This window comes from Odontesthes bonariensis, chromosome 21 (genome assembly GCF_027942865.1).
Source record: "Odontesthes bonariensis isolate fOdoBon6 chromosome 21, fOdoBon6.hap1, whole genome shotgun sequence".
Taxonomy (NCBI): domain Eukaryota; kingdom Metazoa; phylum Chordata; class Actinopteri; order Atheriniformes; family Atherinopsidae; genus Odontesthes; species Odontesthes bonariensis.
Window position 1 is genome coordinate 17,289,836 of NC_134526.1, and position 10,849 is coordinate 17,300,684.

A 10,849-nucleotide genomic window follows, 5' to 3' on the forward strand; every position below is an offset into this window, starting at 1 on the left:
TCTAAGATCACAGACTTGCATCCTGTTTGACATGACGTGGCACTTACAGCCTACTGTGAATACAGAGCTGTGCAGCAAGAACTACATAATCTATCATCAGGAAGTGTAGAGGATTCTACGTGTCACAGAGTAAGATATTCATCATGTGCACTCTGTATTATGTGGGATTGTATTGAATAAAATTAGCAATACTGAATCGGTGTATAACAAGAACTATAACTACTCAGTATATTTCTGCAGTAAAACGAATATTCCACAAAATGATTTATTCCTGAGCAAACCCAAGACTCAATAACTCAGCAGCTGGTATTTACAGGATATGATGCCCAGTTGGATGCCACGACAAAGGCACGGCTGTTGCCCTTCTTTTGACTACTGCATGCTCAGCCAGGCAGCTTTAGATTTGCTTCAGACAACATCTGGCACCCTACACTTCCAGAAGGTCCGGTCTCAATCTCATGTGCCCCCTGGGTGTAGACACTGGCAGGCCTTAAACTCCACTACCCTCCATGCATCCTCCGCATCCTCGTCATCCCTCACTCAGCCACGACCTGCTGCAGCTGGACTCCGGTGCGTTCTGTGCCCTGTGGTCTGCTTCTAATCAAAAACAGCTATATTTGGCAGACAGCACCCGCAGTTATGATATTATGAGACAGCAGCAGACCTTTTGAGCTCACTTTGAAAGGTCATTTATTTTGGGTGGGTCCCAAAACTTGAATATAGATGACATTACTTCCCACATATTTCACTGTCATTGTTCATAAAGGTTTGTTGCTGAGGCTGCAGTTTTTTTTACTACCAGTGATGATGTCATACCTGAGTATTTAGGAAAAGGCATGCATTAGAAATGACTATGAACTTTGTTTATTGGCCTGAATAAGGATAATATTTTGAACAACGGTTTTCTTCTGGACTTTACTGATTTATATCAAAAGCTCTCACTTTGTTAACGTACTACCCTGAGCAATGTAAAATCACAAAAATTTAAGAAATGATTTGATCTGATTTCCATCTGTGTTATTAACATTCTTCTGCTGCATCTGCAAAACAAACAAATACACATAAATAAAATCAGATTAATCTTGGACTTCCATAGCTTATTTCAGCTTTTGTGCCATGTTTATAATCTATTTTTAAATGGATAAAACTGTCAATATAACTATTTTGAAGTACTCTGACCCTTTTGCTGAGCTCCCAAACTCTGCTCAGCTGTCTAAAGATTTGAGTTTTCACAGGAACAGTGCGACCTCGTTCGGAACAAAGGTAGGTACATGAAATTTCATAACTTGTATCACAATATTTGAATGCATATGTGTGGTTAGTAGTATTGCTCAAACTTACATGCACAAATCAAATTTTTAAGTACTGATCATTTCTGCAGATCTGAGAATGCAAGTCAATTCTACAAAAAAACCTTTATCCTGTTTTTCACATCCCTAAATGAATAATAAATGAAGAGACTTGCTCACCCATAAGACCCATGATTTATTCTCAAATCAATTGCCATCTGACCCACAACAGTAGCATTAACTTTCCATTTGGTATAAAGTTTGGTTGCAGACACAGATGCTCTCTTTATGGGATAGATCCTATATCCTTTCCAGTGTGTAAAAAAACAGAACAAAAGCTACGTACTTGAGGAACAGACTCAAATTTCCAGACTGCAGCATCTTTCTCTTCTCGAAGATTTGATTTGTACTTGTCAGTTTGACCTGTACTTGCATACGAGTAGGTTAGATCTGTACTTGTAACTGTTACACACATTCAGTCACGGTGATTCAAGTTTCAAAACAGACGTACAGCAAAAGTGACAAGGCTGTCCCCATCTTAGCTCTATGGTTTCAACAGTGATGAAATGGAAAAAAGTTTGGGGCAACCAAACTAAAAACTTTGCTGGCTAAGTAAGTAGTCAACAAACACCTTTGTCATGAACCCAGCAGTCACTCTGATAGGGCTCCCAGAAGTCTTCGGGCAGAAATGGGCAGCACGCCGTCACTCATGCCTTTATCACAGAGCATCTGGGCAAAAAACTGTTTGAGGAAAAGATGCATACCAGTCACATAGAACTTTTTAAATAGTATATAAAAGAAAATATCATCTGGTCTGATGATTCAAAAGCAGGCAAACTTTCCTTTGCTCATCATCGGCTAATACCATTCAGACACGGCGGCATTATATTACCATGTAGCTGCATTTGAACGGCAGGGACAAAGGGACAGGTAAGGGTGACTGTAGTGAAATACACTGGAGGTTTTTTTTTTTTAGGAATACAAGCTGCAGTGTGCAGTGACCTGAGACTTAGACTGCTGTGACAGTTCACCTTTCATCACAGCATTGACAAGCTCAGACCAAAACCTAAGGGAACATCTGACAAGAGACCCGGGTATGGTATTTTTTATCCAGTCTGACAGAGATTGGGAGGGTCCGCTATGAAGAATGAGATAAATTGCTCAAATCCAGGGAAGCAGATCTTGCAGAGACTTACCAAAGAAAACTTGAGGCTGTACAAACTCTCAAAATAAGGGCCTGAGTGCTTATGTAAGTAAAGATTGTGCATTTTCAATTTTGTCATTGCACAATATTAGGTGAATATATTTATCCTTCTAAAATCTAATCTAAAACTCAGTGAAGTGTACAAACAGTGAAGGGGTCTGAAAACATTCTGATTTGAATGTGTACAGTATGCATGCACATCAAGTGTGAGCCATGTCGCAGCACTGCATTACGCCTTCTTTTTTTTTCTGTTTTCACATTTTCACACACAGTTTTCCACTGTCAGCCTCTTCGCCCTGAGATTATAACTCAAACACCCTGTAAAAAATGCACAAAAAATGAACAATCCAACTCACTCAGTCTTTATTCTGTACCACCTTTAGATGAGGAACACATTTTGTTTTTTTTGCAAAAATCTCGGTTCAACACTCATGGGATGGACTGTTCCTTTTTTGAAGGTAGACTTCTTTTCAGAATGATCTAAAACGAGAGGTGTTTTTTTGGATAGCAAAGCTGGACGATGAGGTCAGAAGCTCTCCTGGGGTTCTGAAGCAGACAGCCTGTTAAATCCTCAAAACACTGGGCAGTTATCAAAATATAGAAAGAGACAAAACTCTTTTATCAAATTACTAATCATCATCACCGCTGTGCAAAGGGGCCTGCATGTGAGCAGAAGGGATTTTAAGAAATTTGACAGCTTTGATATGGAGAGGAGATTCACTGGAAGACTGCGCTGCAAATTGTGCTGCCACTGAAACATTTTTTTTATTTTCTTGTATTTGTTTTTCAGTTATCTGTCATACTTTTTACAGCAGAGCATACGCACATGTGCAGAAACACGCAGAAAAGTCTGAGTCAGACTCAGGCGCTGATGGTGGACCATGTGGCGTTTGTGGGCGGCCATTCCCTATGGCAGCATGTGTATTACATAATGGCAACTTGTGAGGCACCCTATTTGTTTTCATTTTCAGACAAGTCATTAAAAGCTGTGTGTTATGCTGGAACATACAAATCAAAGCCCTTCCACATGATGCAACACTCACAGCTTTGACAGCAATAACCACATTGCTCAAAACAAAAACTCATTGTAAGGAACAAATCTGTTGATTTACGCTGCAAACCTTGAGGCAAGTAAATATTACCTGATAGTAGGTAAATGAACAAAACAGCACAGAGGCATTAAAGCTTTATTTGAAAACCAAGCTTTTTGAAGGAAAAAAAAAAGCTACATCACTATGATAGATGCTCCAAAGCTCATTTCAGATGACATTGCATGACACTGAAGTGTCATGGCCCTGTACCAGGTCGTTGCTAAGCTCAAGATAAGTGTCTCTGATAACCTTTCCTTCCTATGTCCCTTCACACCTTTTCCAAGATATGCTCTTCATCAATTTGCTAGCATTGGGAAGTCAGAGATTAAGTTCTTTTCAATTTAAACTGGGTGATTCTCTTCACTGCCTCTGTTCAATGCCACCCTTCACATCAAAGGGATTGGTAGGCTTTTGAGCAAAGTTTGTCGGTCTATGGCACTTTTTTGGAAGGCAGCTGCCCTACATCCAGCAATATAGTAATAATGACGAACATGCAGATAAATAATTATCTAATTTCACTTGGGTGTGCACTGAAATGAAAGGGAACAAAGATTAACATGTCTGTTTTCTGTGCCATTTCCTCCTCCGCCTGCTCATTTCAAAAGGCTGCTCATGAGTTTGGCGTTTGTCAGTGTTGCAAATCCACACTTCAATAAGAGCAGAAACAGCACACTTTGTAAGCTTTTTTGTCTGCTGCCTCAGAGGAGAAGAAGGAATCGCAGAAAACTTGCCTCCAAAGAGCATTTTATACAGAGTCCAATCTACAATGCCAACTCAAATCATCACTGAGATCAATCCTTTGTGAAGTAACCTAAATTATTAGGTGATTATGATCTATAATACCTCTGTCATTATCTCTCCATTCCTTAAGCCTTTTCTACATTTTGTGCATTGTGAAGAAATATGTAAAATTGTTCTATCAAACACTCTGAACTTTACAAGGTAATATTTAACCCAAACTGCAATCCTTCAAAAACATATTTTGTGGAGAACGCAATGCAGCCTGACAGATTCAAATCAATTGGCAAAAAAACACTGAGCCTGAAAACATTCCAAAGAAAATTTAAACTCATGTACCTCATCAATTCACAATACGTTTAAATTTAGCATGATAAATTTAGCATGATAACAATGTGCATGCGATGCCAAAACATCACATACAGGCGGATTTGTAGCAGACCAGTAACACAGCCAGCAGCATATTGCAAAGAAAGTAAACACAAGATGAGCAAAGCCAAGACATCAGCCCACAATATTCTTCTGTCTCTAAGAGGCGTCGGAGGCTGACAATTGATATGAGAAATGAATCCTGTCTCTGAATAACTGCAGCAGAAGCGGGGAGTGTGTCGCAAACATGATTATTCCCCCACAAAGTCATCCTCAAGCGACATTACTGTTGGCAGATGGGCTCGCTTATGAAATGCTACATAAACACTGCTACTGTGAAGAAGAGCCCCGAATCAACTGAAAGAACTGAAAAGTGTATTTAGAGTTTAAACAGACCACCATACTTGAAGGGATGTGTCAGATAGACATGTATAACTGGGGTATGTCGTGTGAGTGCATAGACATCAGTGGTGATTATCATTTTAAGTCAGGATGGATAGCTTTTCCTCTCTCTATACATGACTTTATTTTGCATTGTGCTGCAATGCAACCATCTTGTTTCGAACATTGAACAGATTGTGATAGCCTGTTTGACAAAATCTGACTCATATCACGTAACTACTGGATATATCTTTAGTGAACTGGGTGTGTGTGTGTGTATTCCATGCCTGTGTGGGAGCTGTTTGGGCAGCTGGTAGCTGTGATGGACACTGATTCACAGGACAGTTTGCCACAATCATGCTACATGCAGGTAGCCAGCAGCAGGTGGCACAGAATTAGAGAAAGTGACTGGGAGGGATGGCAAGAACACAGGAAGTGGTGTTCATTGTTTTGGACAATGTGACTGGGTGATCAAACAGCCATTGGATTGTGTCATGCAGGCTCGGTGTGGCTCTATGATTCCAGCATTTGCTGAGCTCACATCACACTCAACAGGTGGAACTCAAAGTAGTGAAATATCACATGGTGAGTGAGATTTAATACACAGCATGAGCGAGGGGAGTGAATCATTTTCCTTCTCTCGTATGGTCTCTCATATGAACAAAAGCCCTGGTTTCAGAAGCAGCTGGTCATGAGAGCTGCAAGATGCCAAGCGGTGCCATTAAAGCAGCAAAAACCTACAAATCTCCATAAATACGTCCAAAAATTGTAAAATGCATGGAAAATAAGCATCCTAGATATTTCGTCTTTGGGATAACCTTGATAGCGACCTGTAATCTATCATAAGGAAAGCAAATTCGAAAGCTTTATAAAAACTCTGGTCTGACCAACAGCAGTCATGGGCTCCTTTTAGCAGCATCAGAGCAATAAATCGATGACCACACAACAGAAAAAGGCCATGAAAAGATGGCAAACCTTTTCTACAGTAGCTCCTTTTTATGTTGCTTCTGTCTCTAATAAATCACAGTTGACAATGAAGGTGAAAGAGAAGTCTGCGAGACCAAGAAAAGTCTGCAGGCAAAATCAGCAGACACCTGAGTCATGGCGCACTTTTCTATTGCGCAGCAACTTCTGCATAGCTATCATCTTTCTGGAAAAGTCATCAGAAAATAAAGTAACCCTTGTATGACTTTTATATGCTTACAAAGATTGTTGTGACAAGAGGCAAAGGTGGCATTATTTGCTGATCAAACCTTTGATCATGGTCCTTTTTCTCATCATTTTGAAATTGTGAAAGATGGAAATATGGAAAAATAATGAGTGTCCCATGATGCTATGCCTTTTGCACTTTCAGGTACTTGCAGTAACTTACATTTTAACCAGTGGTTACCTTGTAAATTAAACTGTTTATACATTAGAAATGTAGATTGATAGGTTATGAAATGTTTGGTTTTTACTGTCGCCTCGCAGCACCTTGGGTCCTTCTGTGTGGAGTCTGTGTGCATGTTTTCCCCGTGCATGCATGGGTTCTCTCGGAGTACTCTGGCTTTCTTTCCACCATCATGCATGTGAGGTTGGTTAGTAATACTAAATTTACCCTGAGAGTGAGTGTGCATGATTGTTTGTCTCTGTGTGGCCCTGTGATGACCTGGCGACCTGTCCATGGTGCACCCTGCTGCTCACCCAATGGCAGCTGAATAGGCTCCTGCCTCTTCGTGACCCTGAATTCAATAAAGCGGGTATAGAAAACGGATGGATGGATGGATGGATGGATGGATGGATGGATGGATGGATGGATGGATGGATGGATGGATGGATGGATGGATGGATGGATGGATGAACACAGCAAACTAACATGGGTTTTAAAAAATTTTGTTTAAATTAGCAATAAATACACCCTAAAAAGATAAGGTCTGGCACTACCACTTAGATGAAATTTGATACACGGGTGTGTGATAAAGTCATATCATATTCCAACAATGTGTGAAAATTTGAACCTCAGTTACAAACCTTATTCTAATTATTTATTAGAATAATTACACTTAATAACAATAATGCTAATAATTGCATCAACTTATTATTTTGGTGAATTGAAATGAAATGAGAAGGGATTTAAAACTAATTCTGAGTTGTAGTTTCTCAATAAAAATTGAATCGATAACATTTTTAGTTCAGAAAGTTACAATCTTTAACCATTTCAGGTTCTGGACAAATTTAGTGTGTTTGACATAGAAGATACATGTGAATGTTGATATATTTATTCTGGATTATGCCTGGAGTGACCAACAGTTGAGTTGTTGTTATAGCTTAGCATTGTAGCTTGAACTTGTAACATTTCAGTAGCATATTAATTGATAATGATACATATTTTCTCCCTCACTAGATTTGCAGTTCAGTAGAGAGAAACATGTAGTTTTAGGCCCTTAAAAATGTCTCATTTCATTACTGCAATTCTATGGTTGTGGGCACCGAGTGGAATTAGTATTAGTGAGAACAAAAGTCCCGATTGCCTCATGTCAAGCAGAAACCAAATCAACCTAGTTTAGAAACTCGACTTTGGATAAGAATTCAATCCCCGCTGACTGCTTAACCCTCCCTGAAGCACTTAAAAGTAAAATTCCTTCTCCCCAGTGCTCACCAGTTGCAACATGAAAGGGAAAAACTTTATCTTATCAACTTTGAAGTGAAAGTTGTCATCTCTGCCCGGTATGTCTCCTTCTTCACCTCTATCAGCTGCTTGCTCACCAAGGTGGGGTGCTTCAGGGTTTAGGGGCAAGCAGAAGGGGGTGAGAGGGAGATAAAGTTGCCATGGTGATAGTCTGCCACTTTTCTCAGGGGATCTGTCATATTAGAAGCTGCTTTCCTTGGCAGTGACATCTCCAGTCATTGCCTGTCTGGCCCGGCCCTGTGTGCCCATTGTCCGCTGGGTGTGCATTAATGCTGGCTGACATTTAGCTGTTAGGCCCAGCGAGCAGATAGGAGATGACAGAAGAGAGTGCCTGTCATGAGCTGTCGCTTTCCCACTGCTTCAGATTTTAGGGGAAACATCTTGAGGAAATAAAGATTGATGAGACAGTGTTGGAAAAATATGTCTCAGAACTTGAGGACAGCTGTGCTGCACTCAATTCACACTCTGAGCAAAGCCAACATCTGACTTTGAAGTTTTTCATATTCTATTATTTTTCCCAGATGTCTGACAGACACCTGCTCCCTTGTTTTAGGTTGACTGAACATGAAGGAAGTGCCAAACAAAGGCTGCTATGATATTCTTCAGCATCTGTCATTGTGAAAGAAGCTAATGGCCTCATCTGTCACTGACAAGCATTTGCCTGCAGATTTTGAAATCTATTGATAGGATAACACATCATGTTTTGAGGCATTGCACTGCTGAGTACTTGGCTGATGAAAGATTTTTCCTTTAGCTGATTTGAGATGAGATCCAATCCTGAAAATGCTTTGAGTTCATAGTTTTAAAAGTTTGACATGACTCCTAATAAAGTAGAATGCATGTGTGCTGGATGACTAGATGTGGGCCACTTGACACTGACACGTTCAGAAAGAGACACAACCACTCAGCATGCCATGACTTCATTTGTTGTTCATGTAACAGTTTTCTGTCTGTAACAGAGTAACCATGCATATACAAACTGAGCCACGATTAAACATGAGACTTCCAGGTACACTTTGTTTGCATTATTGTCAGGAAATGACTTAAGGTGTTGATTCCAAATAAAACAATGACAGCATCACTGTCTCCTTACATTTGCAATCTAATGAGCCATCTCTGCCTGACAGCATGAAAGTCGGGTATTGGGGTTAACAAGGTTTGTTTGAAAAAAAAATTGAAAAATGTAATAAGAAGTAAAAAGAGCTGCGAGAGCCCAAAGATTGGCATCCATAGCGTGCTCAGACTGTAAATTTAAAACGGTAGAGAAAGGCAGACATTTGTGCTTTGTATTCTTTATTAATGTGGGATTTTGTTATCTACGGTGGCCCTGAGGTGCAAAACACAATAACACCTTACAGAGCACAAAAGCATCTCCTTTTTTACAGAGAAGGAAGGAACAGCAGTTCTCGCATGTGACTGGACAGAACCCAAGTCTGTTCCAACTTATCAATATTATTCCCTGTTCCTTGTGTTCTTTATTTTTTCCCCTTAAATGTGCATGCACATAGTTGTCCAGAACAGGGCAATGTCGCTGCTTTCTCTTTTTCTTTTTTCTTTTTTTACATCCACACCACCTTAGATTAGGTCCAGGTGTACGACCACGAAATTTAGCGCCTACACACAAACAAAAGTGTTTCCATGCCCATCATCCACATGCAAGCAAAGTTCTTGACACCTGAAAACATATATTCTTGAAAATTCCAGGAAATCTAAAAACTCCGGTAACAATGTTGACAAAGCAGACAGGGTATGTTATGCACCACTATGTCCTTGGTATGACATCAGTATATGTGCGGATCTCCCTTCGGTTGACATGACAGTGGGAGACCCCATCAAGATGGTTCCAGTGCTGAACTTGTCGACAGGGCTTTAAACATGTCTGCAGTTAGCAGTACAGTCTCCAACTACACCTAACAAAGGAGGCATCACAGCCCAACACAGAAGCAGCTGCCAATGTTGCCAGTTTTGGATGAGGCCTGATTCGAAAATTACTCGTGGAATAACCTTGAGAACAAAGTCCTTGTTGCTGCAGAATAATTAGTTTTCTCTGCTGTGTTTGAATTAGCTGCCTCAACGGCACATTGGGAAGAAATACCTGAAACTATGGAGCTTCTGCTGTTGTGTTCTAAGTTGGTCTGTGGACAGAGATTTATTGTTTTGTTATTTTTTTTTTTTTGGTTTGTTTGTTTGACCTCACTAACTTGTGTGTTTTTTTTCTCCTGGACTCCTTCTAAGGTTATTTACATTCCAAAAAAGCAGTGAAGTTACTTTTTTTCTGCCTTTTCCCTGAAGCTAACTTCAGCAACATGCCGTAGTCATTGTTGATAAAGAAAACAGCTCAAGGAAAGCCGCAAGTCTTCTTACCCCTTATCTCATTTCCCAATTTGCACACACTCGATTCCTCCTCTCGACTCTTCTATTCATGTCTTAGTCTTTCCTACTGAAAAGGCAAGCAGGGCAATCAAGGACAGATGTGAGGAGAGAGGAAAACGAGACGTCCTTGTTCCAGAACCTAAGTGACATAAACTAATTCTGATGTGTGACACAAGTGATTCATTTAACAATTGTTTAGTTGCAGCTTACCAGTATATTAAACTATTTCTGTCAGATAATTATTGAACTGGTTGGTGAAAAACTATAAGTTTACTGTTAATTCAATGTACTGTGTAATATGGATGTGCCATGCCCCCTTCAATGTTATATGGTTATAGCTTCTCAGACAAGCTTCCTTTTCCCTCCATCTTCTTTCCATCCATCAATTTTCTATACCTACTTAATCCAACTCAGGGTCGCGGGAGGGGCCGAAGCCTAACCCAGCTGTCATTGTGAGAGAGAGGTGGTGTACACCCTGAATAGGTCGGCAGTCCATCACAGCCATCTTCTTTCCTCCAAGAATATTTAGGATTTGAGTCATCCTTCAAAATATTTAGCTGTGAAAGATTTGTGGGTCAGAGACAGGAGGGGAGAAGACATGAGATGAGGAGACAAAGGAGATGAGCCTTTAATTTATGGGGTTTAATGAGAGTGGCGCACACATGGGAGAGAAAATGACATGTGTCGTTGCAGTTGTTGAGAAATGTTGAGATTTGTTTTGGTGTTCTCTTTTGAA